The sequence below is a fragment of the Numida meleagris genome, chromosome 1 (assembly GCF_002078875.1).
Source record: "Numida meleagris isolate 19003 breed g44 Domestic line chromosome 1, NumMel1.0, whole genome shotgun sequence".
Lineage (NCBI taxonomy): Eukaryota > Metazoa > Chordata > Aves > Galliformes > Numididae > Numida > Numida meleagris.
In genome coordinates, this window is record NC_034409.1 from 79,042,009 (window position 1) to 79,054,806 (window position 12,798).

Sequence of the window (12,798 nt, forward strand, 5' to 3'; positions counted from 1 at the left end):
TCCCCTCAAGCACAAAAGAAAATCTGAATGAGCCCAGGGCTGCTGTAAAGGTTTTGGCGGGCTTCCTCTCCTTGTTGGCACCGTCCACAGCCCGTGTCTCGGCAGAGACAGAGCTGCCAGATCCACTCTGCCTTGGAGGCCTGGGTGATCTGTGAGTGGCAGGAGTGTAGGCTGTGTGTGCCTGGGACCAGATCTATCAGTAACTCTATCTGGTCCAAGGACAAGTCCAAGACAATATACAAAAAATTATTGCAAGTCCTGCATGCACCTTTCTGTGTGCATGTGTAAGACCATGTATGATATAGGACATAAGAATATGCTACTCCCTCTCTTCAGTTTTGCAAAGATGTTTACGATTTCTGCAGGTTTCTGTGTGCAGGTTTGAGTCATCCCAATGTGAGTTCTGATCCACATGTTCATGTAGAAGCAGGACATTGTTTATCGCAGAATGGCTTGAGTTGGAACGGATCTCAGAACCCATCCGGTTCCAACCCCCCACTGTGGGCAGGGTTGCCACCCACCAGCTCAGGCTGCCCAGGGCCCCATCCAACCTGGCCTTGAATGCCTCCTGGGATGGGGCACCACAGCTCTCTGGGCAACCTGTGCCACTGCCTTACCACTCTCTCCATGAAAATTTCCCCCCCAACACCTAACCTAAATCTCCTCTCTTTTAGTTTAAAGCTGTTCTCCCTTGTCCTATCAGTGTGGATCTCAGCAGAGAAGGTGGCATGTTGGGTCCGTGGTGAGGCTCATTCTTAATAATAATGATATATTTACACAAGATACATTTCCTGTTCCCCTTCCCTCCACAGTGCCATCTGTACCAAACCTTCATGGAAAATGTTTCTCACCAATTTATTTTTATTTTTTTTTATTCTTCCCCAGGAAAAAAAAAAATGCAGTTTAGTTTAGTTCTAAATTGATTCCAAGCTGCATTTCCTTGGAGTGCCATTCCAACAAGCCCTTCTCCACTGTGTGCTGTGTTCAACCCAAGATCTCCAAACCCATAAGGCAGCATAGTGGTTTTTGGCTGGCTGATTGAGGCAGCACCTTGTGTGACCCCTGTCCCTCAGTGTGCATTATTGGAGCCACAGTCTGGCCAGGAAACAGCCACATAGCCAACTCCTGTAAGCAGCTGTGTTAGTGCAACATGCAGTATGTTGAAATGCGTTCAATGAGAATGCTTCATATTACCACCGGTAAAACTAAATGCTTTGATTTGGGGATCGTCAGAAAGCTCTATTTTGATCAGAAATGTCAACATTCTGTATCAAAATTTCCATTCCTTGGGAAAGAGAAGAAATTTCAATTTGTCATGATTTTTTTTCGTGATGAAAAAAATCTTCAGATTTCCCAGGAGATGAAAAATCTGAACCTCACTTAGTTTTGTCTGCATTACACAGTGACTCCCATAAAATTAACTACAGAGCAGAATCGTTTTCCTTCTTTGTTTCTAATCAAAATGCAGAAAAGGCAACTGCACTTTGTGCCATTTGATTTAAAGCAGCCAGCTCTGTTCTCTAAAGCACCAGAGGTTAAAAACCCAAGTCGGAGTGATGAAAGCACAATGCCTTTTTCTACAGAGCTTTGTCCTAACTCACCTAGCCGTGCTACCCCTGTCTTGAAACAGTGGAGAGAGGTGCCTGCTGATGGGGATGAAGAACATTGAATTTGACATGTGAAGGCAAACAGGCTTAGTCCTACAAGTGATCAGGGGGCCTGAACTGAGGAATGTGCCCTCTCCTCCGTTTCTACACCCAAAATATTTATGTCAAGCCTGATTTTGTCTGTCCCTGCAAAAACACAGACCACAAGTGGAGCTGGAGGCCCAGAGCTGGAGCTGTGAGAGAAGAATGACCCTCTGAAATGAGAAGAGGGAATGAAACTGTGAGATGCTTCCTACTCCCGTGGCTAAAAGACAAATGGCTTCAAGAAGGAGCTTTTTCACAGATTATCTGCCGTGATAAACATTTTTCAACAAAAACGTAATGAGAAAAAGCAGTGCCTAACCCTGGGGGAACAAAGAGAGACAATAGAGATTGCATCAGGCTATCCGTGTGCCACCAAATCAGGAACTGATGCTAATGACAAATGGACATGGGAGATAAAATCACAGCCATGCTCTGAAGCCTTGCTCTCAGAAGCCTGTGCCTACCTCTGATGGAGACCTGCAGCTCTGCTTTCTCCTTACCCTGCAACAATATATGTACAGCTTATCTCTCCCAGCAAAACAACATTGAGTAGCACTGCATGGGGTGGGCTTTTGAACAGGTCTGCATGTGGGAGAATGTTTTTGCCCTCCTCCCTCAGGGCAGGAGAGCTCTGTGACCATCTCTGTACCTGTGGGAGGCATAGGGCTGGGTGCATCAACCCCTTCCCACACCCTGCTAGAAGTTAATAGGATTAGTCTGAGGTTTTAAAAAAGCTGCTGTTAGGGCTTTTTGTGGTAGCTCAACATGTGGGTTGCACATAGCACCTCGCCCTGCCTTGTAGGGTGGTTTGTGGAGGAAATCAGAGCAGCCACATGTACTGAGGGGAGTTGCTACAGGGTATTATTTTCACCACAGATGACATTATTCCTGCAAGTGAAGCAACCAAGGGGAATGGGAATTGGATATTGAGGTCACGGAGGGAAACAGCATGAGGCACCACTTACATGCTGGGATCAAATATTAAGGGATACTAGGGTTTGACTCATGAGGTTTTAAAGTACCGCTCTGAAACCACTGTACATCATCTAGAGGGAGGGAAGCTGTGGGAATTAGGAGACCATCACAGGTGCATCCTTCCTGTTGTCCCATAAGTCAAAGTTTCAAGAAGAAATCTGAGAATGACAGGAATGCCTAAGTGGATGTAGTACAGGGCTGGGGGATGGGCAGGTACGGACAGCACGCTGCACAGGCAGCCAGGACTGCCTCAGGATGTAAACTTTGCAAAGTGCATCCTATTGCAATACTCAGATATCATTTAAAAAAAAAAGGGCTCCTCTTGCGGTTCCTTGTTTTTGGCAGCTCACAGGAGGTGCAGCTGTGCTGGGAGGGGTGGCAAGGCTGAGCTTTGCGAGCTTTCTCATCCAAGCTTGCAGTGTGAGGTCTTGGAGAGGTAGAACAGCAAAGGTAGGTGTGGCAGGTGATGGAGTAATAGAAAATAAGTCTGAGGTGGACAGGTTATTACAGAGGTGCACCCTAAAGCCATTTTAAGGCCAGGCTGGATGAGGCCCTGGGCAACCTGATCCTAGTGGGTGGCAACCCTGCCTATGGCAGAGGGTTGGAGCTCAGTAATCTTTAAGGTCCCTTTTGACCCATGCCATTCTATGATTCATGCCTGGCAAATCATTTTTGCTATGACGAGCCCACACAGCCATCTCTAACCTAGCCTAGTCTGTAACTTGCAGCTGTGTGTGTGTCCTGTGCTGATGCAGTGAGAATGAAGTTCTCTTTCTGCTGGCTACCAAAAGTCTTATGGGAGAATTGTTGCAGAGGGCACCAGGAACTTTCTTTCAGATCTTCCTCTGGCTCAGAAAAGTCCAGGGATTTTGAAATAACCTTCTCTTTGGAGAAAATCTGAATCTCTGAAGCAAGCTAGCATTGGCTGGACATAAAGCCATAAATCAGGCTCTGACTCTTTTTGAAAGGACTGTGCTTTTTTCATCCCTGAATTTCCATTTTGTGATAGAATCCAGGAGGCGAGCCTGCATAATGCTGTGGAAAGGCAGGATGTGCTCAGGAGCATGCTCCAGAAGAGTGCCTCTGAAATGTTCTAAGTCAGCAGACCAGAACAGGCTCAAGGCTTGTTTGCTGCAAATATGACATGGAGCGGATTGGGGAACAGACTCACCCTGGTGAAGTTATAGGCTGCTTCCTCCACCCTGTGCTTCTGCATTGCTAGGTCTGTTTGTACCCTGTTCAGGCTGTTAACTACACCTCTCACGTTTCCTCTTGCATCCCCTGGCCTTGTGATGGGGCATGTGTAGGTGTAGGCAAATGAGAAAATGAAGGTATGTGTGGGTGTCCTTGTATGTGGACAAAGTGAGAGGATTTGAAGCAATTCTTTCCCCTTGTGCTAGCATGGCACAGCTGTTAGTGGGATCATGTGGAGAAGAACTGGGTGGTAGGTTGAAAGTCAGATTGCATTGTTCACCCTGTTTAGTCAGCTGAGACAAATAGGCACCTTTTTAGGACAGGTTCATTTTAAAGCTGGATCTCCCAGAAAGCGATAGGGGAAACTCTTTGTTTAAATAGCTGCTTACAACCAGCTCTACAACAGTCCTCTGTCAAAACTCAGCTCTTGCTTTAGCTTACTAGGATAAAATCATAGAATCATTAAGGCTGGAAAAATCCTCTAAAATCATCTAGTCCAACTGTCCACCTACAAACAATATTGCCCACTAAACCATGTCCCTCTGTGCCACATCTACATGTTTCTTGAACGCTTCTGGGGATTGTGACTCCACCACCTCCCTGGGCAGCCTGTGCCAGATTAATAAGGATTCCTCTTTATTTCTGTACCTTACCTGCTACATTTGTATGTGTTACTGTTCAGTGCAATTTCATGGGCCTACTGAGGAAAGCTTTCCATGATCTCCTCGCACAGACTTCAGGGAGCACTGCCTCAAAATGGACCAGAACTCAGCATTTGTATGGCAAGTTTGTTTTCAATTTGCTGCAAACATCTGGAGTTTGCTGTCAAACTGTTTAGAATTTGCAGATGCTGGTAGCCTTTACTTAATAAAGAATAGTAGAAGAAACAGACATGCATGAAAATAAAGGTATATGAATACATGATCCTAGCTGCAAAAAGTTTTCAAAATGGCTGCACTGACCCAGCTGGTGTGGGCTTGGATCTATAATTGCAGTGGTTCTCATGACACTTTCTGTTTCCAAAAGCTTTCTGGCAGAGACAACATATCTGGCAAGAACAACAGTGTGAAATGAAGATAAATGAAGAATATGGGTACATGAATCTTAAGAAGTAGTCTGGGTTGGTCTTATTCAGAGGCAGGTTTTCAGGTATTTTGTAGTATTTTCCTCAGCTCTAACAGCAGCAGCAACAACACATGTAACAACTCAAATAATCAGTAGAGGAGAGCAACAGTGTGGTTGCTATATCAGCCTGGAGCTTACCGAAGCCCAGTTCCTTGGTTCTCCTGTAAACTTGTGTTTAACCTTGAAAAAGAAGAGACATCCTGTGCCTTCACATCAGAGTTTCAAGCATGTTTTGACAAGTGTCTCAGAGGATGTATGTAGTTCCCCATTTTTGCAAGCACTTTGGTTCTGCTGTATGTATTTTAATACCAGCATGGTGTTAGTCAGGTTCTAATTGACTTTGATTAGCCCTCCCACAAGCTGTGTCACTCTTCACCTTTGTCCAAGTGAACGTCACATAAGAGATGTCAAATTCTTTCCTGTATTTGGAAAGCATTGAAAGAAATCACCTCCAGTCTGATCACTAATCAGCAGAGCAAAGACATCTACCCATACTCAGAGATTATTTTGGGGGAAATTTTGATCTCTTGAGTCAAATGATCCCTTCAAGAGAAGTTCAGTAAAATAGAATTCCACTGTATTATCAAGCCGTGAGTCAAAGCAAGAGGAGAGACAAGTATAGATGAGCCACAGGTCATTGACTCCCTTTTTTCCTGAAAGAAGTTCTTGAATATGTTAGAAAGAAATTTTTAACAGTCAAACTTTCTGCAAGATTCATCTTGTTCCTTTAATTACCTTTGATTTTTACTTGTCTCCTCTGTGGTGAGTGTTCGTGTATATGGTACTTCATATGCTGGAAAAAGATGTACAAAAGCAACCCTTATACCTACTGACTTCTGTCAGATTATTTATTCTCCAGGAGTTGATTGCAAAAAAATAGGATGTTTTTGCTGGTGGTAGCACAGTTTTCTGGAGGAGGAAAATAAAACATTTGATCTAAAACTCAGGATAGTTTGATGCTACAGTGCTGCTGTAGTATCAAGGAAGTTGCATGTCGGGTGTCACTGAAGTTGGATGCCTAAAATGAACTCTATTCCTGAGAGTAACTTTGGTATTATTTATTTTTATTTCAAAGTGACATTATATTTCAAGGGAGATGGAGGCTGTGCTTCACCTACCCAGAGTTTAACTGTCTACAGTTTAGATGTCTAGGTCTGGACTCATCACCTTAGCCCCCAGTAGAGAGCTGCTGTGATTCTTATTATCAAAGGGCAGCTGTCTTCAGCCAGACTCCCTGAGGAATGGAGCTAGGAAGCCTTCTTTCCCTATGTGTCCTCCTCCTTGGGGAAAAGAGAGATGTAAACTCCTACAGCCATGGATAGAAAACTCTTCTGCAGAGGCTAGTGGAACCAGCAGTATGATAGTGAAAGGACAAATGTTGTGATACTCAACAGAAAAGCTCTTAGGTGTTTTACATGTTGTTTTTCATATCAGGACTTTTTTGCTTCATTTTATTTCTTAAGAGAAAAGACTTTCACACTCACTTTTTGGGAACCTATAAGGAGTGGATTCTGAAGAAGCAGCATCAGTCAGCGTGCCCAAGAGGAGAAGGGCTCTGTGGCTAAAAGGAATGTGATAGTGGTTGGATTGGTTATACAGTCCACTGACTGTGGAAGACACATGTGTTAAATTTTAGTACTGACATAGAAAGCACACTGTAGACAACCCTCTTCCCTGCCTTGAGATAGAGCAATCACATCTTTCCTTCCCCCATCGTATGCTTTAAGGAGGTCTTGTTTTGTCGATTTTTTCCCACCGTGAAGGGACATGACATGAATTTCAGGCTGGACTGATGCTCCTGCAGAGCCATGTTTTTCCTTGTGATAAATAACACAAGGGCTCCCCATGCTGATCAAATGAAGCTGGATGTCTAAGATGACAAGAGTCCATAGATTTCTCGAAGGGGGTTAATTTTAGTGTTTTCTGGAAAATTATTGGTATTTTAAATGTGGAGTACATTAAAGGGTCATGGCTAACTGTTTACGTTCTCTGAGGCTAGGATAGTCATAGCTCAGTGATAGTGCTGACATCTCCCTTGCCTGAAAATCTGAAAATCCCAGCTTCCTTTAAACACTTCAGAGAAAGAAATAATAGTCAATACAGAGGTTGCTCTGTTCGTGTTCTTTATTGTTCATGCTCACTTTGGTGGATATTATCTTCTACCCTCCAGAGCTCAAGCACTCATGCGGCTACATGTATGCATATTGGCAGGATACCTAATGATTTTCACCTTTGGCTTCTGACCCTGCTCTGCATCTGAAAATCATTATAATTTGATGGCTGATTAGTTGCTTTTCAGAGGGGCAGATGAGCTACAGAGCTCTTCATCCACCTCCTAAAAAAATTCTGCTGGTATAAATAGCCTTCTTGTCGAGGGGTTAGCCAAAAAGGGCTGTGTCATGGCGTTATTTATGGATCTGTGTCCATGACAGGTGGACAGCAGGCCTACAGGCCCACTGACCTGGAAAAGAGAGAAAGGAGAAAAAAAAAGGTGTCGGTGGGTTAGGGGCCGGCTCGGACCGGTCCGGTGGCTAATGCGGCAGGGGAGCCGCGGGCCCACGCCCTGGGGAAAACAAAGGGAAAAGGGGAAGGGTAGGAAAACCGTAGACGGGTCTAAAACAAAACAGCGGCACCAATCTGAGGAGGAACATTAATTTACTAATTATTATATAGAAATTGAGGCCAATAAATCAACCAGAGAGAGTTTCAATCTGAGATTCTTACTCCGTAAGCTGCAGGGGGACCATCTCCTTCCCTGCCCAGTACGAAGAGAGAGAACTCAATCTCCCAGGCAGCTTCACCACCCCCTTCAGACACAAAAACCCTTGGGGAGTTCAGCTCCTCCCCTCCCCCTTGGAGAACCAAACACCCAAAAAAGGCAGTCCCCAGAAAACCAGGACATTAACTCTTTAACTGCCGGTGTTTTCCATGATGTTATGATGTGGAATACCGACAACAAAAAAAAAAATCACAAAACCATGACAGGCTGGGATATAATGGAACACAAATATTGCAGTTTTTCTTCCTCCTGTGAACCCCTTTTCAGTGTCAATTGCTGTTTTTTACAGGGTAGGAGAGGACTGAGAGAAAGAGGTATGGATCAGTATGGATAGAGAAACTGGTGCTGGTACTGTTTGTAGACCTAAATAAGTAGGATCCCTTTACTCCCGTGGGTTAGCAGTCTGGTACCTTGGGATGCAACAAAATTAACTTAAAGCATCCTGAAATCTTTGGGAGAGAAATGATAGTCAAAGAAAAGTAGAACAGACAACAGAAGAAAACTGCATAGCATCCTACTGTACCCTCAGATCCCAGTGTTGCTCAATCCTTGTTACAAAAACTAAGCTGATGATTTTGACCATTTTAGTACTTTAATTTTAGATATGTAATACCAGCACTTAATACTTTCTATGTGTAAGATTCAAAGTAGCTTAACAAATGAGAGAAGTTGCAGCAATCCTGTATTACAGACAGACTCACTCAGAGAAATGATTTAACAAAGCTATTAACAGCCAGAAGACTTGCCCATTCTGCACGTGCACCAAGTTAACATGACCTCCAGGCTTTGCTTATCTCATCCAAAGTTACAAAGCAGCTGAGTGAAAGTGCTTCATTAATAATGTTCTTCCCTCTGGCTTGCTGATGCAGTACTCCCTACCTGAAATCCCATGATATGCTCTTCTTCTCCCTGTCTCTCCAAGCATACCAGGTTATGCAGCCTGCATTTATCTGATGGCCTTCTCTATGGTGCATGAGTTATCTCAATGTAATTGCTGGTCTCAAAACAGTAAATGCTGAAAGTAGCAAAGAGACTCCATCTGGATCTGGATATCCTCAACTTTGAATTAAGTTTGGATCTGGGTAACAGTTTAGTTCATTACAGGGACAGGACTGGCTGCAAAAGTCACTTATGACAACGCACCCAAGTGTTTTCAGAGCTGACTCTGAGGCCCTTAGTTCAGTTCAGCCCAGACTGTGTTTGTTGATGAAGAGTTACCTACCCGACACCACCTGAAGAGTTCTGAGGAGCAGGGCTGTTTGTATCATCAGTTTCTTCCAGAAACTGCCAGATATTGTAGCTTCCGCAGTGTTTCTGCTTCACAGACTGCGTCCTATTCTGGGCAGCTCAGTCAGTGATGAACCAACGGAAGGCCATTTCAGAGATGTGGGGAGCTGAGTGTGCTGGTAGGTTGAGCAGTACAGTGATGTGCCTGAGATGGGTCTTCGTTTCTGGCAAGATGTGCCCTGATAAATTTTGTCTCATTCACAGATTCCTCTACCTAGTTTTCTCTTTGTTATGTTCTGTATTTGGTAGTATTAGATGAGGTATATAGACACCTAAAGCAGTGCCTCATGTGAAGTTTAAACCAGCAGAGATCAGAGCAGCATTTCAAAGTCTCATCAGATTCCCCGTTGCAGCTTCTTGCATCTCCTCTGGACCTAATTCCTCCCTGAAATGCCAGAATGAAGTTCTCTCAAACTCTGATCGCACATTCTGTTTCTCCCAGTGGTGCCTAGTAGGAGAAATTTTGTCTCTTGGATATCCAACTCAAAAGTGAGAGAGAAAAATAACGGTTGCTTTAAATAATGAACGAAAGTACCAAGAGGCTTACTTTCCCCCACCTTCTCCCCTCCCCCATGCAGATATTCTCTTTTTTAAAAACAATTTTCCAAGTGAGCTTCATGCTGGATCGACAGCCCTGCAAAGCAGCATCCTCTGTTCGCATACCAAATGGGAATAACTAATGCGTGGGAGTGCAGGCTTCCTCTCTGCGCTAGCAGTGTGTCTTGGACTTAATAGAGCTAGAATGTTGCATATTTGTGAAGGACTACATCCATTCAGTGACAAAATCCTGTGCTCTTCTGAAGACAAAGGACAAGAGCAGAGGTGGTTACTTGTTCATTGATTTCTAATGGGGCAATAAGTGATCAATAAATAATTCCACTACAGTAACTAAAAAGAGTTTTTACATGCTGAAATGTATCCTGCTGCTTCTGTGTTTGGCCTGGAACGTATGACCTCCAGGCAGAAAGCAGTAGATGTTGCTACAAATCTCCTTGAACCTGTTTTGCCTTTGAAATTGGCAGGTTGGAATTGATTATGTACTTGACATCGTTCAACTCATATTCTTAGATTCTGTGTGTTTAGAAAAATAGAATACTGTTACTTTGCCTTTTTTTTTTTTTTGTCTGTTTCCCTTCTGGCCTCTAGCTCCTCCAATCTTCACTCATCTTGCAGTTGAGACTGGTCAGCTAATGCTCAATGTTGCGTCTAAGGGCAGCAAGCTGGTAGGAGCTCCTGGTGTGACAACTTGCCTATGGAACTTTAATTGCTAAGTTCTTGTGCCAGTAAATAAAAGAGGCTGTGAGGCCACTTGAATCGCATACATTTAACTAATCCAGGCAGTTGTTTCTGAGCATTCTTGTTGCGCTATTTTTCAGACGTCTTGTAGCTGTAAAATATCGTTAGGGATATTTTTAGGATGAACAGGCTCAATCAGCTAGAATACAAATCATATCTGAACTCACTCCAAGTTTCAAGCTGAATTGGTTTTGAGGTTCAGAAAGTTTCAATTAAATTTTTTATCCTTTTTTTCTTTTCTTTTCATTAACACTTTGCTTCCAAATGTCCAAATTCAGACAGCACTGATGTGCTCTGTTAGGGTCTATTCTTGTCTTATTTCTAAGCCAACCAGAAGCAGGATGAATTTGAAGTCTTCTCTTGAAGAAGGTTGCTCTGATGAGAATTCTGTCCCTGTGTTCTGAAAGACAGAGTATTTCACGTGAGATCAGGAGTGGATCAAATACCTTAACTGAAATGGGTATGAACAAAGTCCAGAGCCAGTCTCTTGATGGCTGGACTGCATCTATTACTTTTTCCTGCTGACAAGCTAAACTTGCAGTATTGTTCTTAAATAGATAAACGGATGAAGTTTTGCTGTGAGTTCATATGTTCCTGAACTAGGCAATCTTGTCCATAAACTCCCCACTGAAGAAAAATATTTGTAGTATCCAGTAGATGTGACAAGCACATTTCAGTGTTGCCAGGAAAGTTTTTACCACCGGGACTTCTTGTGATGAAGGTTCAAGCAAGGGTGTGACATAGAGACCCCCCAAATAGTGCTGATGGATAGAGGAGATAAAACTGAGCCAAAGATCAACTGTTTTTCCAAGCGTATTACAGGATTCTCCTGTTTGCCATAGCAAACGTAGTTAACTGAATACAAGAAATCATAAACCCATGTACAAACAAAACCACACAGTTTAGCAAACAAAGCTGCTGAAAAGCTAAGAGAAATGTGAAGGAGACCCACAGTGAAGCTCTGGAATCACAATTGCAGTATGGTGCACTGAGATGCTGGAGATGGATGGATGCCTTAAACAGACAAGTGAGTAGACAGAGAGGATGGAAAATGTTCTGGGACCCCAGTGAAAAGGCACAGTAGAAGTCAGTAGAGTCTGTTTAATATTTTCCCTATTTTTTTTCTGGTGTTGGGAAAAGGTAGAACTGTTCGTTTTGGCAGTCCAGGAGATATTTCCTTGCTAACACACATGATCTGGTGATCTGTTTTCCAGGTGTTTTTTGCATGTTGCAGATGAAACATAGATATTAGGAGGAAGTTTTTCACTCAGAGGGTGTTGACACGCTGGAACAGGTTGCCCAGAAAGGTTGTGGATGCCCCATCCCTGGAGGCATTCAAGGCCAGGCTGGATGTGGCTCTGGGCAGCCTGGTCTAGTGGTTGGTGACCCTGCCCACAGCAGGGGGGTTGAAACTCTGTGATCTTTGAGGTCCTTTTCAACCCAGGCCAGGTTGAAGTCAGAGGATAATTGCAGCAGGAAAGGTGTCGAGCTTGCCTTAAGTTCATGGGCACACCAGAATGAGTGGGAGCAGAGGCAGGAATTACAGCTGGAATTTGGAATGTCTTGAAATTTCCCCTAACAGAACAAAAACGTCCACCTTCTCGAGGACACAGTCCCCTGTGCAGATTCCCTTTGCCTCCCGTTGGCTCCAGCAGCCTGGATACTTGTCAAATCCCCAGCATGCAGCTGCCTGCATCTCACAGTCCATTATTATTGCTGATGCTAATCTCTGACCGCTGAACACGGGTCAGAACCAGGAGATAATTGCAGCTCCGATCCGCCAGGCATGGTCCTTTGTGAGTAGTTAATGAGTGTTCAGGAAAATAAAGCAGAAAGAAGAAAAGGGGGATTGTGGTTTGCATACAGTGAGATAGAGAGAGAATAGGAGATGGAAGGAGGGGACAATTCACTGATGGGGAAAAAAGAAAGAATTAGGAAAAAGGAAACTATTTGCACTAACGCAACTACTGCCTTGTACTTATTTTACCCAAGTGGATGCTGCTGGCTCTAGTAAGAAAGGCAAGCAGGATGCAGTAACACCAGGGTCTGTTTGCAGTGCTTTTGTTCTGGATGCTATGAATGCAGATGTGGGGGTCACTGTATCCCTTGCCAGTCAGTGTGTTACACCCACAAGACAGATATCCTTGTGCTCTTTGCTGTATTGTCTTTCCTGTACTCCGCATCCCGCTGCCTCTGTGTATGAAGGTGCCCTCTGGAGAGTGGCAATCTACTCCTAAAGTGGACTTCAGTTCTCCCATAGCTTAAGTGACAGTGACTTGTATCACTGTATCTGAACTACCAAGCTTTTGCCCAACTCTTTTATCACATACAGAAGCATTGTTTTTGGTGTCTGAAGGAAAAGGTGATTTTTATCAGCTCTTTGCCAGGCCCTTACAAAAGGTAGGCATGTCTAGTGACCCACCTTCCTATGCTCACCTTAGGTGATGTGAC